The sequence below is a fragment of the Lathyrus oleraceus genome, chromosome 4, assembly GCF_024323335.1.
Source record: "Lathyrus oleraceus cultivar Zhongwan6 chromosome 4, CAAS_Psat_ZW6_1.0, whole genome shotgun sequence".
Lineage (NCBI taxonomy): Eukaryota > Viridiplantae > Streptophyta > Magnoliopsida > Fabales > Fabaceae > Lathyrus > Lathyrus oleraceus.
In genome coordinates this window covers 439,885,026-439,895,454 of record NC_066582.1, presented here as the reverse complement: position 1 = coordinate 439,895,454, position 10,429 = coordinate 439,885,026, and positions in this window count along the sequence as shown.

Below are 10,429 nucleotides of genomic sequence, written 5' to 3'. Positions count from 1 at the left end.
CTTTTGAACTCAATTCTTATTTGAATCTTTGTATGCCATGGAGACATGTTTAAGTTGAACATCTTTTTCATGTTTGTATTTTATTGTTTCATCATGTCCCTTCTCTTTTGTCTTTGCTTGTTAGGAACCTAGATTAGAGACTAGTTTCAAATCAGGGTTATTTGTGATCTTTACCTTTGTGCAAGTTTGTGACATTTCTTTTCCAAGCATGATTGATTAATGATGATAAGTTTATTATGCCTTAGTTGCTGACTTGTACGTATTCCCATCTCCTTCACTTCAATCCATTTTCTTATGCCATGTTAAGTTAAGCACTCCACACTTTAGCCTTGTATGCTAGCTTGTTGAAGTGTTTACTTTGATGATAAGTTTTTGCCCCATGAATGTTTGATAAAATGCTCTTTTGGTTGGTTAACTTTTGTTTGTATGCTTTGCTTCCTTACTTGTTCACGTAGGATAGTTATTAGGTTAGGAGATGTTCATCTTTTGCATGTCTTGACTCTTTCTCTTTATGGTTTGATATGTGATTGTTCCATTAAAATCTTTCCTTCTACCTTGTTGCTTGCTTGGGTGTCCACCTAATTGATTTTTCTTTCACCTTTGATGCTTGCTTGTTTAAGTAGGTATCGCTTTAGGTATCTTGTTTAAGTGCATATGTGTGAGTAAGTGTTCACTTCTCATTTGATGTGTGGTTGTTTAATTACCATCTCTTCTCTTATTTGGCCTTGATGACATGAATGTTACTTGTTTAAGTTCTCTTTGTGTTATCTATGTTCTTGGTTTGTTACTTACATAGGTGTTTACCTTATTACATGTTCATGTGATGTTTGCTTGCCTTGTTTAAGTGCTTGATTGCATGCTACCCATAGGATTATTTAGTTCTTTATTGGTCAAGATTGAACTAAATAGACCATAGGGTTGGTATCCATGTATGATAACATTAGGTATAAGTTCCCATTGATCCTAACTTTAGGTCCGCATTGCATGACAACAAGTAGGATTGAGACTCCCCTTTTGTTAGTCCTTTTTTCTCTTTTGCATTCTTTCTAAACTAAAACCTTTTCTTAATTAAATTCAAAAACACTCTAATATTGTTGAAACTCTTTCATAATTAAGAGAGAAATACACATATACCTCCACCTTCTAAGGGACCATCTGATGTATCCTTTCAACAAAAACACTCAACAAATCAAAACTCCTTTTTCCACTTGGCTTTTCTTATGAAAATTTTCAATAAGGGTTTTTACCCATAAAAAACACCAACACATCAAAGTTTTTGAGAAGAACTACGTTGCTATGACTCTTTTTGATATGTAGGCATTGGGTTGCAAAACCTAAGCGAGCGCAATAATAAAAACCTTTTCTTTTTCTTTATTAATAATTCTTTTTCATGCATTCCATTTGCAACCTAGTTTTAGACTTGACACACCCTTTTGATTAGAACAACAAGAGTGGTTCATGTAGAGTACTACAAACGTGAGGGGTGCTAACACCTTCCCCTTGCGTAATCGACTCCCTTACCCATCTCTTGGTTGTGAGACCATTAGATTCATCCTTTTGTAAGTTTACCCAGTGTTTCCTTTCCCTCTCTTGGGATAAATAACATTGGTAGAGACTCTGTTTTCGTGTGCGTGTTTCTCTGAGATGCAATAGCTGGCGACTCTGTTGGGGAATCCCCTAAGAAAGTGAGCCATAAATCTTGTTTATTTTATTTTTATTGGGTGTTATTTGTCTATTGCTCTGCTGCTATTACTCTTTGTGTGAATTTGCATCTGGATTATTGGCCTTATCATTCTGTGATGTTGTTGTGTTGTTGCTTCTTTGGCGGGTGGGTGTTACATTGAGGTAAAAGGCCCATTACCCAGGCCAACGTGCACATAGGACTAAAGTGGATACTCATGTCAACTCTCATGGACCTTGACACGTATGAGAAGGCATGAGATACCACACTCAGCCGAGGTTTTATTGAGAATGCTTTTGTCCTGCACCCTTTGTACATAAGACAAGGTATTGTTCATAGAGGACTCACGACTCTGGTGGCTATTAAGAACCTTTGTTTTGTCCAAAACTAGAACCTACCTGTGAGTTAGGGTGGGTTTTACAGGAAAACAAGCCTCCATCATACCTGGTTTTCTCAGAATCAGAAATGGCGTTAAACCTTTGACCCTGTTACATTTGACCTGGTTCTGTTGACAGCACGGTAGTTGCTCATATTTTATGGAAACCTTGATCCCATTGAATTCATAAGAATTTGTTGACATCACTTTGACATGCATGTTCTTTTATTTCCATGTTTTCTAGTCTTTGAATCTTGTTGTTAAGCTGTCTTTGAAGCTGAACACTATTAAGAAGGTCAACTACATATACAACATCATCTACAAGTTCTCAAGCCCCGTTCTGGATGATCTTCTCAAGCTAGCTAAGAGGTCTTCTCCTAACAATCTTGATTTATTCATAAAGGATTATGGAAGGATTTTGGGTTACCTGGAAGGTTCTCTCAATGAATACTAGAGGGATGTCATTCATACTTTGTTGTAGTTTTATGATTGCACTTTGAGATGTTTCATGTTCCCGAATTATCTGTTGGCACCAACTTTAGAAGAATACTCCAGTATCTTGGACATCCCTATCTTGCACCAAGTGCCTTTTCATGCTTCCATGAAGAAACCTGATGCTACTCAGGTTATTGCTGCTCTTTATTGGAGAGAATTTGTTGTGAAGGCTAACTTTAAGAAGAATAGAGGTGTATGTGGTTATCATTTGAGTTTTCTGCTAAAGGAAGCTAGTAGTATGGCTGGAAAAGAAAATTGGAAGGCTTTCAATGTTGTTCTAGCTTGTTGCATTTATGGGGTTGTGTTATTTCCTAATGAAGTTAAGTCCATTAATGAGAATGTTATTGCTATCTTAATTCAAAGGAATCCTATGCCAACTCTCTTAGGAGATGTTTATCATTCCATACACTCTTAGAGTTACAAATGGAAGGGTGGTGTAGTTCATTATTATGCGCCACTTTTGTACCATTGGTTTAGAAGTCATATCCCTTGCCAAGGTGCTTTTGTTGATACCCAAGACACCTTGAAGTGGTCCCAAAGGCTGATGGGACTCACCTCCAAGGACATTGACTGGTACATGCATAGTTTGAGAAAACTGGAAAGTAAAGAAGTGATCTTTAGCTGTGGGGAGTTTCTCAATGTGCCTCTCATGGGGATGAGGGGTGGAATTAACTACAATCCAACTCTTTCTCGAAGAAAATTAGGGTATGCTTTGAAAGATCCCCCTGAGGACAGAGATGTACAAGAATCCTTGTTTTATGATGTGCCTGATAGTATTGGATGGATGGAAAGAGTTGCCAAAGCATGGGGAAGTATAAGAGGAACTTATTTTGGGAAGAAAGATTTTGTGGTCTATTCACCTTATGTTAAGTAGATTGAGGAAAGGAACAAATATCATCACTAGCCTTTCTCTCTAGAAACTCCTTTGTATCCACAAGAGTCTGATCATCCAGATGTGGTGCCAAAGGGATCCTATGACCATATTCAAGCTCAGAATCTCCGACTACTTGCAAAGAATGAAGAGTTAGGGGTAAAGCTTATTGTGGCCAGTCAAGGGAAAGTTCAATTGTATCACAAGCTCAAGAAGGTTCAAAGAGAAATGAATGGGGTGGTGAAAGTTAAGAAGAGACCAAGGTTTGAATATGGTAGAGGAAGCACATCTGTTTTTATTGAAGTTCATAAGAAGGTTCTTGAAGAAGCTGAAGAGAAAATCAAGCAAAAGTTCCGAGATTATGAAGTCCTTAAAGCATCCAAAGCCAAGATGGAGAAAAGATACAAAGCCAAGATTGAAGAGTTATAAAATCAACTCCGAGCTAAAGATGTCCAGTTTGAAGAAGAGAACACTCAGAGGCTAGGGGTGGAGACTCAACTCAACGGAAGGAACATTCAGTTGGGAAAAGTTATAGAGGAGGTGGCAAGTCTCAAGGTTGAGTTGGAGGAAAAAGATGATGATCCTGCACAGATTCCACTTCCAGAACGCAACGAGTGCGAGAAGTTGATTGAGCAGTGCTAGTACTTGGATGGCATGATTTTTCGAAAGGATGTGGTCATTCAGAGTCTTGTTGTAAGGCATGATCGAGAGGGAATAGGGAAGCTATTCAACGAGTCCAAGAGATGGAGTTTGAAGTATTTCAAGAATTGAGGGCCTTTGACCTATGTAGAGTGGGAATATTAGATTTTGTCTTATCTTTTTCATGTGGTGATCACCATTAGGATTATTGATGGGGTCTCTTTGTTTCATAATGTTACCTTTGGCTAGTTTTTTCTTTTGTGCGAACTGCTTGTATTACACTTTGACTCAATTTAATGGGTATGATGGTTGGTTTATCAGTATTCACTTATTATCTTCTTTTCTCTCGCTTAAATAACTCGAATCAAAGTTCTAGATCCACGAAAATATTTGAACATGTCAAACATTGCATGCATTCACGCATTCATATCCCATGCATAAAAGGTTTTCCAGCCGGTCTTCTTATCTTGATTCTACTTTTCTTAGCAGAGATTGCAAATCCAACTTTCCATCGGTATTCCACTAGAAGCAACTAGCGTCACCAGATGGAGCACATTCAGGCTGATCTAGTAGAGATGAGGATTCACGTAGACACCAGAATGACGCAGTTTATGGAGGTTATCACCAACTTGGCTTGTGGTCAAAAGGAGCCGAGGGCTCTTATTGAAAGACCTTGAGTGGTTCAAAATGAGAATGAACATCCTGAGTTTATGTTTGAAGATATTTCTATGGGGCAGCCTCGTCCTAATTCCACTATGAATTTCCTTAATCAACATGATAATGATTATCAGAATGTCACCCATAATCAAGGTCTACACGACAACCAAGTCCATTTTCCACCACCTCCACCATTTAATCATAGACCATATCTCATTGCTGGAGAGATGATGGGGCATCCAAATGGGAGGGGGAATCCTAAGGTACAAGAATTGGAGATGGATCATAATGAAGACATGTACTCTATGCACATCAGTGATTTGGGTTTTCCTGCTGAAGATAGGAAGTACCGCATGCTGGAAGAGAGACTGAAAGCAGTAGAGGCCAGGGAGTTTTGGGGGTGGATGTTAATGACCTGGGGCTAGTACCAGGAGTAAAAGTTCCACCAAAATTCAAAGTTCTTGTTCTTGACAAATACAATGACACAACTTGTCCTAAAACTCATGTGAAAGCTTACTACCGTAAGATGTATGTATATTCAGAGGATGAAAGGTTATTGATGGATTTCTTCTAAGATGGCTTGTCTGGGGCATCCTTGGAGTGGTATATGTATTTGAAAAGAACCTATATCCGAAATTGGAGAGATTTGGTTGAGGCATTTGTGAGGCATTATCAATACAACATTGACATGGCTCCTAATAGGACCCAACTGTAAAGCCTGAGCTAGGGCCCAAATGAGTCCTTCAAAGAGTACACCCAGAAATGGCGTGAATTAACTACTCGAGTTCAACCACCGATGATGGAGAGAGAACTTGTTGATATGTTCATGGCACTCTACAAGGTCCATATTATGATAGAATAGTGGTAAGTACCTACGTTGGGTTTTCTGAGTTAGTAATGGCGAGAGAAAGAAATGAAGTTGGTTTGAAGATGGGCAAAATCCAGTCTGCTAACGCCGACAGTTCTGCAGGCGGAAGATGGGTTGTCTCTGACAAAGAGTTACTTCATAGTGCTGATTTTGTAAAATTCATAACTTCCTCATTTTTTATTGGAAATTTGAAAACTTTATATTCCTGGAAATATGGGAATAATACCTAAAAGTTTGTCAATGTGGTCCCATGTCCAAAACTTGCTTATTTTGAGAGTTATGGAGCAAGACATTATAGGTCACTTTTGAGAATTATGGGTCATTTTCACCATTCAGCCAATTTTGGGGACTTTGAAGGTTTCAAATCAAATTTATCCGAATATTAAAGTTGTAGGGAATCTCAAGGCCTTTCCAAAAAGTATAAGAACTTGAGATAACTCTCAAAATTGAGAAAGTTCTAGCCATGAGGCCAAGGGGTGGTTTTTGTGAATTTACTAAAACCTAGTTTTGTATATACCCCATTTTCTCAAAATGTAGCCATTATTTTTTACTCAAATCAAGCCCATAACCTATTTGAGTCATGAATGAAAGTACCTTGCCTTCTACTTTCACCCATACAACCATTTTGTACTTAAAACCTCATTTTTGCCAAAAATGGTAACTTTGATGTTTCTCTCTCCACACTCCACTAACTTGTACCATCTTTTTCCCATGTACTACTGCACTTATGAGGTTTCCAAAACGCACAAATCCCCTAGCTAAATGTGAAAAAAAATGAATCCTTGCTTAACAAGTTAATTTTTGGTCTTATCTTCCATTTATACCCTCCAACGTCTCTTTGCTTGCAATGACTCTTCTACCCTTACTTTGGGGCCCTATATAAGCAAGTCAAGTTGTCCATTTCAGAAGACACAAGCTCTCTCTTCCCCTTTTACAAAAAATCACCAAATTGGTCTTATCTTTCTCCCTCTTGAATCAAGCATTTTCTCCATAATTCCTCAATATCAAAACTCTTTATTTGAGTTCAAGGAAGAAGAATTTACAAGAGTTTCTGGGTTTCTTTGGATTTTGGAAGCACAATAGGGCAGTGGACTCTTTCTCCACTTGGTAAGTTTACAAAACTCTAACCATGGCATTTAAAGATCTGGAAATTATTGTGTGTGTTCTTGATGATGCTTAGAACATTTTTCATGTTGAAACTTTCCATTGATTCTTGCTTGATTCTCTGATTTTTGGATTGGAAGTTGTTTGATGAAAATGATTTTTAGCCCTCTTCTCGCCAAGATTTCTCTCTCATCATTCATCCTTTTGAAAAAAAATCTATACCAAAGTTGTAGATCTCTCTGAGATCTACAACTTTGGTGTTTACAACTTTTTATTTCATCAAGAAATGAAGGAGAAAATGGATTGAAAGTGGCGTGATTGAAAATCGTGAAACACAATTTCTTAGTGAGGGTTTTGAAGTTTTTTCTTTTTGCATGGCCATGTGGCACGATTTCATTAGCTCGCCTTGCTTTTGTCCTCTAGCATCTAATGATTGGGAGAGGTTTTCATTGGTGCATGTAGCTGGCACGAAATACTATGTGGAATTATTTGACCAAACATTTCTTTTTAGTTATTCTTTTTCATTTACTTTCTTTTATTTGTTTATTTTATTAAAAATATTTTTAATTATCAAAAAAATACAAAAAAATATGTGTTGAAAGGTATATGTGTCTACTTTTTATTTCTGATTTTTATTTTATTTTTTCATTTGGTTTTCTTTTTTTGGCATTTTATTTGCTTAAATGTGTTTATTTTGTTATTTATTTTATATAGTTTGTGAATTTAATTATTTCTGACCAATTTATGAACCCTAAAAATCCCCCCAAAAAAATCATATTCCTCTGAGTTTTCTTGAATTTTTGGTGGTCTTTGACCAAATTTATTTTTAGTTTTGCTTTGTTTTCAAAATTGGACAAGATTTAAATGGTTTTTTGAGGTTTTATGGCTTCTACGTGAAGTTTCAATGTAATTCATTCACTACCATTGGTCATAAAAATTCACAAAAATATTTTTTAGTTTTTGTGAGATGTTAAGTTGATGTTTGTTATTTTTGTAGATTTTTTGCTTCTATTTTTGTGCCTTGTTCAAATGTCTTTTTAGACTAGTTTGTTAGCTAGTTTCAACTTTTATTTTTATTTTTTGCTTCCTTGATCTTTTGGCTTGAGCAAGGATATGCCTCTAACTTGCTAGAAGTTTGAGCTCATGTAAATATTTTTGTTTGGATTTTATATCCTATTTTGCTATTTTCTTTGGTTTTTTGATCATGAACATCCCTTTTGCCTAGTGTAATTGAACCCAACTTCATTTTGAAGCTTGTGGACATAATTTAAGGCTGATTTTTTGGTATGTTGTGATAATTTGGATGCTTAATTGATATGTCAACTTATTTTCAATTTTTTGGAAATTTTAAGTTGATCATTTGGTTTTTACCTTAAGCATATAAGTTTGTGTGGTTTGTAAACCCTAGTTTCTTATCCTTTTGATCTTTTGAGCCAACTTTTTCTTTGATCTTGACTCCATTGATACTTAGAAGAATGATAAGCTCAAGGGTAGTATTCTACAATACTTGAGAGATAGTTGACTTCATTTTGATCACCTTGATCTTTCTCTATGAATGTGTTTCTTTCTTATGCTTATTTGTGGTTTTTGTGAGGTACATGGAATGCATTGATGCAAACCATTAAGGATTTGATTCTCATTTCTTTATCTTATTCTCATGACATGTTTAGGGACTTAAGATCAATTTGGTTGATACATTTAAACTCCCTAACTTGTGTTTTTTATGTTTGTCTTTGTTGCTTTAGTTTCATTCATATGTGATCAAGGTTAGGAGATTGTTTTGATGCATTCCTTTGCCAATCACCTTTGATCCATATTTAATTGAACCTTGTGTGTTTGCTACTGACTTATAAAGTCATTTTACCTTTAAGGTATATCTTCTATGATTCTATGGCTTGCATTCAATTACAAGTCCATTTTTTTTACTTTTGGAAGCAACATTTCTCTTCCTCCCACCTTGTTTTCATTCCTCTTTGATGGTGAGACCTTTAGGGTTGAGGATACATATTTGGATTGATATTTGAAGTATGTTTTCATGTGTGTGTGAATCTTGCATTACTTTAATCTTTTTCCTTTCCTTCTTGCTTGCATTACAAGTTTGCTTCCTTTGAGCTTTGTTTGATGTTTTCGTTAGCTAGTTTTGTGTCTTGAGGACTATTTCATTTGTTGAAAGGTGTTCAATAATTGATACATGTTGGTATGTCTTAGCTATTGTCTTCTCTTGTTTGTTTTGATCCTTTAGTGATCATACCTTCCTTGTTTGACCCTTGATACATGATTCCTTTCTGCGATGATATCTTTCACTTGTGTGAATTGTGTTTGTTTTGTGCTTTAGCCTTAGTGCTTTGATAATTTGGCATCCTTTGTAATATGTTGCTGACTTTGGGATTGTCATTGCCTTATCACATGGATATTTAATCATACATTAGTTTTTTTTTTGCATAGATTACTTGAGTATTTCTTCGTGTGCATTACATCTTGTGGCGATCTTATGCATCCTCTTTGTGAGTTGTTTTGTTGCTTGATCTTAGTATGCATGTTGTTTATCCTTGCTTACTTCCTTATTCCTTGTTTGCCATGCCCCCTTAGGATTTGACTTCATCTTGTGCAAGATAAGTCATTAGACCTTAGGATTCTATCCATGCATGCTAACATTAGGGTTTTGCTTAGTCTCCTCAATCCTCGACTTTAGGGCCACTATTGCATGACAACACTAGGGCTTTGTGTAGTCTCCCCTTAGTATTTTCTTCTTTATTTTGCATTAGACTTTATTTTTCTTAATCAAATTCAAAACACTAAGCCATAACGAGTTGGTTCACATGTTACGAGACTTAAGTAATAGGAGGGTAACGAGGCGGTACGTTCCGTTTATCGTTATTTCTCTTATTCATAGCCTTTTATTGTGGACCAATTCTCAAATATTTTTCATAAAAGTAGAGAAGGAAGAGTGTCCTTACATTGGGATTAACTCATCACTATCTACAAGAAAAATACAAACCAAATCAAACCCTTTTTGGCCTCTTGGCCCTTTTTCTTTTGCAAACCTTTTTCTTAACAAAGGATATGTTATTTCCATTCAACACAATGCGATGTGTAAGCCCCCAAAGGTGGGCGGTAAGTAGTCAAAATGCTAGAGTGTGAATGTAACATTATCCGCCTAAAAAACACAAAGAAACCAACTTTTTGAGGTGAACTACGAATGCTCTGATCCCTCACTAAGGGGGTACGTAGGCACAAAGGTTCACAACCACGTCGGGCGCATTAATAAAAACCTTTTCTTTTTCTTTGTAAATAAATCAACTTTCCACAATGAATTGCATTTCCCTTTAGTTTTTAAGCTTTAGACTTAGACACCCTTTGAATAGACAGACTTGTGTGGATACCGTAGAGTACTACGGACGTGAGGGGTGTTAATACCTTCCCCTTGCGCAACTGACTTCCGTACCTAGTTTTTCTTTAGGGTTTTCTCGATATTTTTCCCTTTTCCTTTTTGAATAAACAAAAGTTCAATGGTGACTCTATTTCAATCGAGTTAAGTTAATCAATAGCTTACACTCAGAGTTTTCTCTCCGCGACACCTAAGAAGAAAGAGGGTGAGTCTAGTTCTATGTACTCTCAGAGGGTTCGAGGAAGAACTTCATAACAACAACAAGTGAATGTTGTGACTATATCGGCCGCTGCAGCTCCTCAACCACAACAACAACCCCAGTATCAGCGGCAACAGAATGCTCATCACTG